Source organism: Amphibalanus amphitrite, unplaced genomic scaffold, assembly GCF_019059575.1.
Source record: "Amphibalanus amphitrite isolate SeventyFive unplaced genomic scaffold, NRLGWU_Aamphi_draft 001267F_arrow, whole genome shotgun sequence".
NCBI classification, from domain to species: Eukaryota; Metazoa; Arthropoda; class Thecostraca; order Balanomorpha; family Balanidae; genus Amphibalanus; species Amphibalanus amphitrite.
In genome coordinates, this window is record NW_024882760.1 from 91,532 (window position 1) to 103,305 (window position 11,774).

Sequence of the window (11,774 nt, forward strand, 5' to 3'; positions counted from 1 at the left end):
AACATATACCCCCCCCCCCCACTGGGGCGAAGGTTAACAGCGATAATTATCGTTTATCGTTTATCGCTCATCCTATCGCATGCGGAAACCACTGGTGATTAGCTTATTGAGCGTGATTTATACCAACATTGTAACAAGTACCCAGCAAACATGCCCACATGGTTCCCATATGGGGCCCACATGGGCCCCCCACCTCTTCCATATGGGTCCCACATGGGAATGGCAGTGGGTGACACGTGGGACCCATATGGGTCAGCCCACGTAGGCCCCATATGGGACCCACGCGGCGCCCACATGGGACCCATATGGGTAGCCCATCTGTAGCCCATGTCCCACGTGGGCCCATCTGGCCCATGTTCACCCCATATGGGACCCACATGGGATGCCCATCTCCAGCCCATGCATGCGTTTGGCCCATCTGGCCCATTTTTATCCCATATGGGGCCCATATGGGTAGCCCATCTGTAGCCCATGTCCCACGTGGGCCCATCTGGCCCATGTTCACCCCATATGGGACCCATGTGGGCATGTTTGCTGGGTAATAAGTATACCTACATATAAATAAACTTGCTCCAGAAAGTCAAACTCAGCATAAAAAACTACGCCAACTTGGCTCAGGTTTCCGTCTTTGGGCACTTTAAACCTCGCCGTCACAGGCCAAGCCATTTTGCGTCCTTCGACGGCACAAGGGGGGGGGGGTTGGTACGACCCCCCCCTCGCGTTTGGCCCCTGATCGAGCTAGAGCTTCGCAGAAAAAAAACGAGCGTGTTGCCCGTCACGAGAGGAAGCCGATGATACCCAATTTTAAGGTCCTAGGTCATCGGGTGACCTTCCAGGTCAGGTCAATGACCCGAAAACCGGGAAAATCGGGACCTGTTAGAAAGTCGTAAAGTGTTGCTGCTATGTGGTTTTCCGTGGTGCTGATCACGAATATCGTGTTAGGTTTGATCAGAGATGATGTTTTTAAGCATTTAGACCAGGTCGGGTCAGGTCAGGTCAGGTCAACCGGTAGGGGTTGTGACGGGTATTCGTAATACGTGTCAACAGCCTCTGGCAGCTTCGTAACATGTTACGAAGGCACCAAAACTACTTCGTAAATGTTCAAATGGTTGCTAAATTCGAATTCAGCTCCAAAAACTAGCCTAGAAACATGTAAAACTCGAAAAAGTGAACCGAGGTCATCCGAGGTCACCAAAGGTCAATGACCTGACCTGACCTTCAGGTGACCTTGACACCCACCCTAATGTATGGGAGCAACATCAAATCACATGTTTGAACGTTTGAAACCACGAAAAGCTTGCACACGCGCGGCTAATGCGAGCCGACATACGCCGAATCGCGATTTCGGCCAAACATGGTCACGGAAAAGAGGTCACAGGTCAAAGGTCATTGGGGTCAGGGTCATGAAATTTTCGGGGAACGTGTAAAATTGATCAATGCGAGGGAACTGAAAGTTTCGTCGCGATCGGCCGCTTTTTACGCGAGTTATTCGCGAAAAACCTTAGGGGGGGGGGGGGTTGCATCAACCCCTCTGTGCCGGCGAGGGTTAAATACACTTATTTAAGCTGTATTTCTTATTGCTTTTGTTATCGCTGTTAAGCAATTATCGTTATCGTTGTATCGTTTATCGTTTCGTTATCGCTGTTAAAAAAACAATTTTCGTTATCGTTTTATCGTTTTATCGCTATCGCTGTTAATTTTTTGTTTTTATCGTTTATCGTTTATCGTTATCGCAGGTCCGAAAAATAGTTATCGCGTAAAGCACTGCTAATTACAACAAAGATGCTAAATCAATGTTTTCTAGTAAGCCGATGAGTGTAGTTTTAACCTTCCAGGCGGTGGGGGTGGCATTTTTTGCCCCCCTTTAGTTTTTTTTCGATATATCTCGAGAACCGCTGCGCCGATCGTCACCAAACTTTCAGTATCCTCCCGGGAGCAGCTAGCGCACATGGTGACCAAAAACTTTTCCAAAGGCTATGATAGGCTGGCTGCTAATGACGTCAGAGTGACGTCATTTTTGCCATTTTCGACCCAAAAAAAGGTTTCGCGGGAAGAGCTGTCAGGCCTACAGCTTTAGAGATACAGAAAAATGCTTCAACATAAAAGGTGTGGAATTAATAGGGCTACAAAACTGCTATTTCGGTTTTTCGATTTTTTATTTTGACCCCCAAAAATAAAAGATTTTTTGAATATAATAGCCAAAAAATCCAAAACGTTTTTTGATTTAAAAAAAACGGAATATATGTGATAGCCCCTACCGCCTTCTATCTACATACCAAATTTGAGATCGATACCTCTTTTTTTGGCCAAGTTATAGCGAAAAAACTGTCCAAAATTGATGACGTCAAATTTTCAAACTCAATTTTTAGCAATTCTAGACCTCATAGCGCAAAACAAAGACCGCCATTAGACTCCCCTGGACGAGCTGCATCGAAGCAATACCCATTTTATGCAAAAATATCAACTTTGAAATTTGACCTTTTTTGACCTGACCTCCACCAGAAAGTGACCTAAACCGTACCTGATGGTCTTATAACCAACACCATTGAGTTGGAAATGAAAAACTGGCCATAAAACATGCATCGCACAACCTTAGTAAAGTTGGGTTCATGTGGTGACCCTTGGTGACCTTTGGTGACCTGACCTGTAACCTGACCTGGTATGACCAGTGACCTCTAATAGCAAGATATGTACTAGACAACTGACGCCTTATCGCTGATTTTCGACAAAATGCGTTTTACTCGGTGTTATAGCGCTTTCCCTATAGAAGCCCGTGGGCCGTGAACGGTGAAACATTTTATCTTTGACCTGACCTGTGACGTCATCGGTGACTCCGAGGTCAATGAAATTTGGTTTCTTTCGACAAATTTGACAGGGCTATCGAACGCCGTTTGAATTTTCCGGATCCGTCCAGTAGTTTCGGAGATATGGGGGGGACAACAAAATGCCCCCCCCCCCCCCCCACCGCGCGGAAGGTGGCCGGGAGTCCCGCCGCCTGCCGGGTTAATGTTATTAGTCATGATATAAGTTACGTCTATGCTCTTTATTTCTCACTCTCTCTCTCTCTCTCTCTCTCTCTCTCTCTCTCTCTCTCTCTCTCTCTCTCTCTCTCTCTCTCTCTCTCTCTCTCTCTCTCTCTCTCTCTCACTCACTCACTCACTCTCTCTCTCTCTCTCTCTCTCTCCTCTCTCTCTCTCTCTCTCTCTCTCTCTCTCTCTCTCTCTCTCTCTCTCTCTCTCTCTCTCTCTCTCTCTCTCTCTCTCTCTCTCCCGTCATTATCCAGGTTACGTATTCCTACGACAGACCGACGTAACGGCTCTGTCGTAACGCGCAGACCGCGGCCGTTGAACCTTTTTCTAGCCGTGGCCACTGCGAGGGACGCTGGCGGACAGAGCGAACGGACCGGCCCCGGCACAGCACCGCTGCCCTGCTGACAACACGTGCGGCGCGGCGGCGGCTTGGAGCGGCGCGGCCGGCACCGTTATCTCTGCCGCTCTCGGCCGGCGTCGCCACTCGCCTTGTGGTGTTGGCCGTACTCAACGCTGGCATGACATTGCTGAGACCAGCAGAGGCCGCTGCACACACCTCATAGTCCATGTTGATGAGCGAGACCACATGTCACGGTTGACAGCGCTGCGCCAAGCTGAATATGTGCATCGCCGCATCAAACTGCCACTAGAGCAAGGGAATGAGAGAGGGGATGATGGAGAGCGAGGTGAAACAGAGAGAGGAGAGAAGGAGAAAGAAAGGAAGAAAGAGAGAGAGAGAGAGAGAGAGAGAGAGAGAGAGAGAGAGAGAGAGAGAGAGAGAGAGAGAGAGAGAGAGAGAGAGAGAGAGAGAGAGAGAGAGAGAGAGAGAGCGATAGAGAGAGAGGGATAGAGAGAGAGAGAGAGGAGACGAAAACTCGTAGTAAAAAAAAATGAATATTGTTTGTGACGTCATTAACTGCAATATATACTTACATGTATTTAGCGCCTGCTTGAAGGTGCTCGAGAGAGGGCGTGACGCGGTTTGTCACTTGAGTGTTATCATGTTTACGAAGAAGGTGTGAAGAAAATGTAAGCAAAGGTGTGCATACACAACTCTCTCCCCCCTCTCTCTCTCTCTCTCTCTCTCTCTCTCTCTCTCTCTCTCTCTCTCTCTCTCTCTCTCTCGCGGAGGCATTCCTTACTCGGGAAGAGGCATGCATGGCTGAGGCAAAAAATATGAACATCAAGCAACAGTGAATTGATGAATACGAGCTTAAACATTGCTAACTAAATCCTGCATTAATTTACCTACTTTGATAACGATTTTTGTTCTAACAGGAACATATTCTTGAGTAATATTTTACAGAAATACATTGTGCCGTTTCACAGGTCGATGTCAAACTCATTGTTATTGCTCCATTTCACTTCCTGCAAATAACATTAACTCAAGTTGTGTCATCGTTTTTCATTCAGGTAGGTACTAAAAGAGAAACACCGTTTACAATGGCATACGACCGTCAGTAACATTTCTTTCGGTTCCGCGCTGATTACTTCCGTAGCCTCCGCCCCTAATGGGATCGTGTAACACTTCACTGTCTCCGCCATTGTTCCACGTGCTTGTGAGAACACTTAACAACGCTTTTACGGTAGGTATGCTGTAATTGTTATACGCTATACACAGCTGTCAACTTTGCCTTTTAACCCGCGCCCAGATGGGGTCTGCCGAGCAACGCGGTCTGATGGGGGGGGGCCATTTTGGCCCCCCCTCAGATCTCGAGAACCACGCAACATAGCGACAAGCGGTAAACGGTGTTGGATAGCCCCAGCGGGGAACTACCTTGTGACCCAATTTCATTGACCTCGGTCAAACCGATGACGTCACAGGTCAGGTCAAAGGTCGAATTTTCACCGTTTACAGGCATTTCAAGAAATGCGTTGTAAAATCGAGTAAAATGCATTTCATTGAAAATCATCGATGGAGAAATGTTCTTCAAACACATATTTTGCTATTTGAGGTCACTGATACCAGGTCAGGTCACAGAGGTCAGGTCACTGGGGGGGGGGGGGGGCACAATATGAAAGTGTCGTGTGATACATGTTTTATGGTCCATTTTACATGACAAATGCGATTATGTGGGTCAGACAGACTTTAGGGCCAGCTTAGGTCACGTTTTGGTCAAGGTCAGGTCAAGGTCAGGTCAAGGTCAGGTCAAGGTCAGGTCAAATTAGGTCAAATTTCAAAGTTGGATTCGATGCAGCTCGTCACGGGGAGTTCAATGGTGGTCTCCGTTTTGCGCTACGAGGTCTAGAATGGCTAAAAATTGAGTTCAAAAATTTGACGTCATCAATTTTTAACAGTTTTTTCGCTATAACTTGGCCAAAAAAAGAGGTATCGATCTAAAATTTGGTATGTATATAGAAGAGCGCAGGGACTATCACATATATTCCGTTTTTTTTTCGAAATTCGAAATTTTTTTGGAAATTTTTTGAGTTTTTCTAAAAAAATCAATTTTTTTTATTTTTGGGGGTCAAAATCCCAAAATTTTGAAAATCCGAGATAGCAGTTTTGTAGCGCCGTCTTTTCTCTAAACAACCACATAAAGAACTTTAAAATTGCTTGTTAACTGTAGAATTGGTGAGCGTTTCAAGATGTCATGTTTTTTGCTCATTTTTGCTCGAACATGACCTCAGTTTGACCTCAATAACTCCTGACCTGAGGTGACCTGTGACTTGAAATTTTGTGTGAAGGTGTCAAATTGATGCCCGGTAAGGTACCCAAAATTTGGCGGCGCTGCGCGCCGCCGTTTTCTCGCTATTTAAGAAAAACCACAGGGGGGGGGGGCCAAAATGGCCCCCCCATCAGGGCGCGGGTTAAATAGGAATTTTAGCATAGTATGTTTGGTTTAGAATTGTGTCTGTAGCCTGATGGCTGAAGAAAATAGTAATTTTGCTAAAATGATGTGCGGAAATTTGTTGCTTTCCAAATCAAATTACTCATACCTATATTTCATTCAAAATTAGGAGGCATTATTACTGTTTTTTCTTGTAACATGAACTGAGTTTGGGTACGGTGCTCCGGAAACGTTGTGGAACTTTAAGCTAGCTAGAGCAGTTTCCATAAAAATTGTTTAGATAGTTGACATGGCTTGTTGACAACTCTTTTGCTGTTTCTAAAAAAGTGAAAAAAAAATATTTTCCTGCATTAAGCACACAAGGCATGTTATTCTCATAAGCTATCGAATGTGTGTGTGTTTTTAAGCTGTTTTTTTAAGCTTTTAAGCTGTAACTTCAGTTACTTCACTTTAGAACATATTGCCCAGAATGCGTCACTGATCATGAGCCGGTATATCATATCATATGTAGCAAATACATAAATGAGAATAGTGTGTCATGAATTTTTGTGCATGCTTCTGGATCATCTGTAATTACATCAAAGGCTCGGCTCAAGAGTGTCCTGCCGACCAGCTTATGCCCAACCCTTTCTGTCCGCAGAACGTCGCCTGCGACTCCCGCACGCCGTTTGCCCCGGCCGTCCGTACTGGTCTTCGCGCTGCGAGCCGCGCTGGAGTTCGCGGCGGCGTCGTGGAGCTCCCATCGGGACGGCGTGTGATGCCCGCGTCGAGCTTATAAGCCGTGAGCTTCGATTGGCGGCTCACGCGGTCACCAGCTGTATGTACAGCCTCGGCCCCGACGACCCCGCTAATGGCCGAGACCGGCATACCCCCGGCATGGGTCCGCTGTCCGGCGCAGCGCTGGCCGCCCGCATGCTACTTTTGGCTGTATCGCTGCCCAGCGGGAGCGCGCTCCACGCTGCGGAAGAGGTACACGTTGCGACCCGACTGAGGACCGCAACCGGATGGTGACACGTCGGCCTCTGCGCCCTGGCCGGGGCAGGCGTGACCGACGTCACAGTGGAGGAACGCCCAAACAAGACCAGCCCACCGTCGGAGCAGCATGGAAATATCATGTTCTGCCTGGACGTCGGACCCGGCGGCCGCAGTGCACCTGCACACGTGCGGAGAGGGGCGCTGGAGGCTACTCTGGAGCTTCTGCCATTCCGCGGCGCGACTGCTGGCAAAACGGCGGCGATTGAGGCGGTTGGGAACAGCTGCAGCAATGGTGATGGCGGTGATGGCGACATGGCGGTTTGGGACTTCATCTCAGCGCGGCCGCCGCCCAGGCGCCGCTGCGCCCGGCTGCTCAGCCACCTACCGGATGGCGGGTGGCCCTTACGGCCCTCACGCCCGTTCGGTCTGCGGCCACGTTGTGGGGTGGCGGTCGCGGGGTTAGCGGCGTTGGACTTCGTCCTTTATCCAGACTGCACCGTACCATCTGAACGGATGGATCTGCCAAGAAAGATGACATCCAAGGCGGCTATGAGGCGATCACAAAGCTTCACCAAGAGCTTCTCCTTCATGGAGCCGGCCGGCCGTTAAGTCGCAACACCGGCTGCCGAGTGCCAACAGCTGCGTGCGCTGGCGCCGACGCGTTGTGGGCCGCGCTGCTGACGCCCAAGCTGCGATATCAACCATCTATGAATAAGTGGCAGCGGTGGCGGCTTGTCAGTTGTTAACGTGTCTTAACAGACGTTGCGAATAGCCCGCGTTGGAATCGCATGGTTGGGAACACAACGCAAGTAAAAATGGGCTTCCTTGATGAACCTACTTTTTAAGCATTGTAGCCTTTGTAATTTTGGATGTTTTGCTGTAGATATTATTTTCTACATATATACTATATAGGCACTCACGTGCTTTAAATCGCGCAATGCAATTGAACCATGGTAAAGACAATGATAAATGAACTGAGAGCTGACATGCCCCATGCTTTGTGTGTGTATAGGTGTGTGTGTGTTTTTTTTTTTTTTTTGGCGAGTCGATAAAAGTGGTTTTGGACACTGGATGAGTTTTTAGGGGTGTGGTGAGGGGGGATGTAATTCCACAGACCTTCTGTCAGATTCACTAATGCAGTAGGTCTGTGCGGTGTTTAGTTATCGGAGCATTCTTTGAAAGTCGTGAATAGGGCCACCGAGTACCTAAAGCCGTGATATTGCCCCACAAAAACTTCTTTTAAATAACCGGGGATAGGTACATGAGCAGAGTAAATGCTTACGAACGCCTATCACAATGCTGAGCGAATAGGAAAATCCATAGATGGAGAATTGTGCCGCGTTACGGGTGCTCGGGCGCAGCCAATCCACCGTTACCCCAGCGGTGACCTTGACCCGCATCGTCTGTCTCGGCTCCAAAGCCAAACCGGCGTGGAATTGGGAGCGTTCGAGCACTCATGGTCCAGCGCAATTCTCCACCTAAATCCATTCCTGATACACATTTGCTTGCTCATAGTCATGTAACCCCGGTAAATTCACCCAACTTTCATATTGGTCGCTCCATAGACAGATGGCCACAGAGATCAACTTAAAAGGCCATTGTTGCATTCATTTAGTGGAGATCATTAAAGAGCCGTGACAGGCCACAAGTCGCGTGACATCATACGTGTAACGACCAATGACGTCGGCCTGCAAAACCCAATGGAAGCGGCTAGCAGCGTGCAATAAAACAGGGCGCTGCTTTCTAAATGTCTGTCGTGCGCCATAAATGAATATATTCTTTGTAGCCTGGCAACTCAGTATCTTTTTTTTTAACTATTGTACTAGTATTTAATAATTTCATAATTTTATAATTGTGCTTACGCTTTATGTTGATATTAGTGATAAATCCTTAGATAAAGTAAATCGATGTGATATTTAATAGAAAAATAGCAAACTAACGCACCATTCATTCGAAAGCTGGGGAACCTACTAAAAAGAACTACTAAAATTCCTGAGGAACCAAAGGATCAAATGGGGATTAAATAGATGCCTGCTATTCCGTCGTGAAAACGGCCACTGTTACTTATAAAAATCGCTGAAAGTTTCAAAGTGATCGTTCAGTCGGTGTAGCTACAGCGAGCCTTCGAACTTTTTCTGAGGAGATGTCACTTGACGTGACCGTGACTTGACCTTGAATGACCGGGATCTGAAATTTTCACAGCGTGTGCGGAGAAGATATAGGAACAGGTGCACTTAAAACCTGAGGGGGGGGCGTAAAAACACCCCCCCCCCTTCCACCCAGCCAGCAATTCGTCCGGGATGCGGTTGGGGACGGTCGGGATAGGCTCCGGATGTCCAGACTTGTCCCTACCGGGTTGGGTAGGCTTGGGTTGTCCCAATCGATACCGGACCTCAGAGGCCGGCGGTAGGGCGACTCAGGATTTCCGGACCGCATGCTTAATCGGTTGGGACGCGATACGGATAGCCCAATCGAATCCCATGTTTAGACAGGCTTGTGATTTACGTTGTTATCCCAACCGATCTGAGAAGGCGCTTCGGGCACCATATCCGGTGGCCCAGAAAGCCTGGAAAAGCAATCAGATGGGCTGCGTGCAGGCAGACGCGTCCTCTGAGCGCAGCGGCCAGTCTCGCTGCCGCGTTGGTCAAGTGTCGATCCCTCCTTTGAGCTGCTGCCTCAGGATATTGCTTTTGAACTGGCTCTAGCAAGCGGTCGGTTCAACTGTTGTCGTTGCAGGGAAGTCAATCCGTCTTTGAGAACAGGGTGAGTATATGTAGTGCACACTTCATCCGTGATGTAGGGAGCGGGAAAGCTATAGGTAATAAAAATTGTTATGTTCGTTGTGGTTGTACGGCATGTGAATTACACTCGTGCTGTCGCATGTTTGATCAGTTATCATGGACAGAAGATGTTTGGTCTCATTGTCAAGTGTCGTTACCTAATGGTTGCATTGAAGGTTTGAAACCTGAATTACCAGGCATACCATGTAAAATGTCAGATGTGGGTTATTTTTTAGTGATTTTTAGTGTGTCCCAGGCTTTGATTAATTACCTCTTGGTCATTTTCAGATGCTCTCTTCGCACAGTGGTGAACCGCCCGACCAGATACCAGCCGTCTAGTTTCGCGGTGGCTCTCTGAAGCCCGTGACGGCAGACGGACACACTGTCCGCAGAGGAGCCGACACGAACAAGGCGCAGGCCTGCTATAATGACTGTGAACACCGGAAGTGAGTCCGCTGTGCCAGCGCCTTGCAAGTTGCAGCGGCGCTAAGATGATGGCCGACGCCACGAATGTGCTGGCCATGCTGTGAATTTGTAAAAATTTGACCTGTGTGCAACCAGTAAATTTGTGAATATATTTCAGTGTCCAATGTAATTCATTTTGTCGTGCAGGCATTAGGTATAAAGGTTGAATTGGAGAATAATGAAGAGGCGAGGGGGTTGCGGTGGCGCAAGCAAAGTGGTCGCATCTGCATAACAGCAATCTGCGGTTATGAGACTGCGGTTAATATGTCAGATGCCACGCGCAGTGGAAGGGGGGGGGGGCGGATTTCGCCCACCCCTCCTGTTTTTCGCCAATAACTCGCGCCGCAAACATGATATTAATGTGAAATTTTGGCTACCTGTCCAGAATTGAACTGCGGATCTTCTCGTGCAAGAAATAAAAAAATCGGGTCACAACTTTTCTAGTAATAGCGGTGTAAAGTCAAACATCCTGCCGCCGCGGCGGCGCGGCGGCGCGGCGGCCGGCGCTAGCCGTTACGCGCCGCCTGAATTGTAGACTGTGCCGGGGCGGGACGGTTCCGTCTTTACATCGCGCTCCTTACCGCTGATTATATTGGATTCGCGTCAAATTTTGTGAGAAGACTAAAAAATGTACAGGCAATCTTATGGTCAAAGAATTTTGAAAATCGGCCGGTAACAACTTGAGTTATGAGTGTGTAAACACAAAAATTGTGATTGCCGCGTTTCCCGCGTCCGCCGATCCCGCTTCAGCCGGTGACATCTTACGCTTAGCAGGCTTCTAACTGCCATATTTATTGTTGGATTAACAAGAAATTCACCATACATACTCACAAATGTATGTTCTTTCGTATAGTGAAAGCAAAAAGAAAATCGGCCAGTAACTTTTTGAGTTATCGGCGTGTAAACGCAAAAAAGTCGCTAATATGGCAGATTTGACCATATTTGACCTCATTTGACCTTGAAGATATTGACCTAGGGTCATGAAATTCACACACAACAGAGTTCCCCTGGGCCCCCACCTACCCTCCAAATTTCGTCTTGCTAGCTCCAGTGGGAGCTGAGATCTTAGGGGGGGCGACATCCGCCCCCCCCCCCTTCCACTGGGCGTAGTACTCGCAACCCTTCCACTGCGCGTGTTAAATTAAAAGCGTTTAAATTATTTCAAGTTTCGATGTAAAGCCCTTGATAGCAAAGTACATTAAGCCGATGAAGCCGATCTCATAATTTTCAATCGCAACAAACCATTTCAAAGCACTAATCAAACACAATCCGGATTGGATTGCAAAAATTGGAAGTATGATGCAATCCAATCCGCATTCGCAATCAAATCCTGTTTTTTGGAATGGATTTCAAATCCAGGTGCAATCCACCAAAAAGGAATGCAATAAGGATTTTGCAATCCTGCAATCACAATCCTACCGATGCCTGCCTTACAGTATATATCTATTATTTTCCAAATCATATTAATATATAGTAATCTGTTTTTATTTATCCGTTGTGCCTATAACATCCGATGTTACCTATCGTCATTTATCCGTTGTACATGCGCGGCTTATGTGCGTGCTCGTAAACTTCGGGCTCCAAATTTTGCCATAGATCAGGAATTGCGCGATCGGAGGGTTCTGGTAGAGGGCAGAGCAAGCACTGCTTAGCGGTGACTCTGTCCTTGCGAATCCTTCCATTCAAAAGGTTCGAACTAAATGTATTTAAAAAAAAAAATATATAATCGCCAG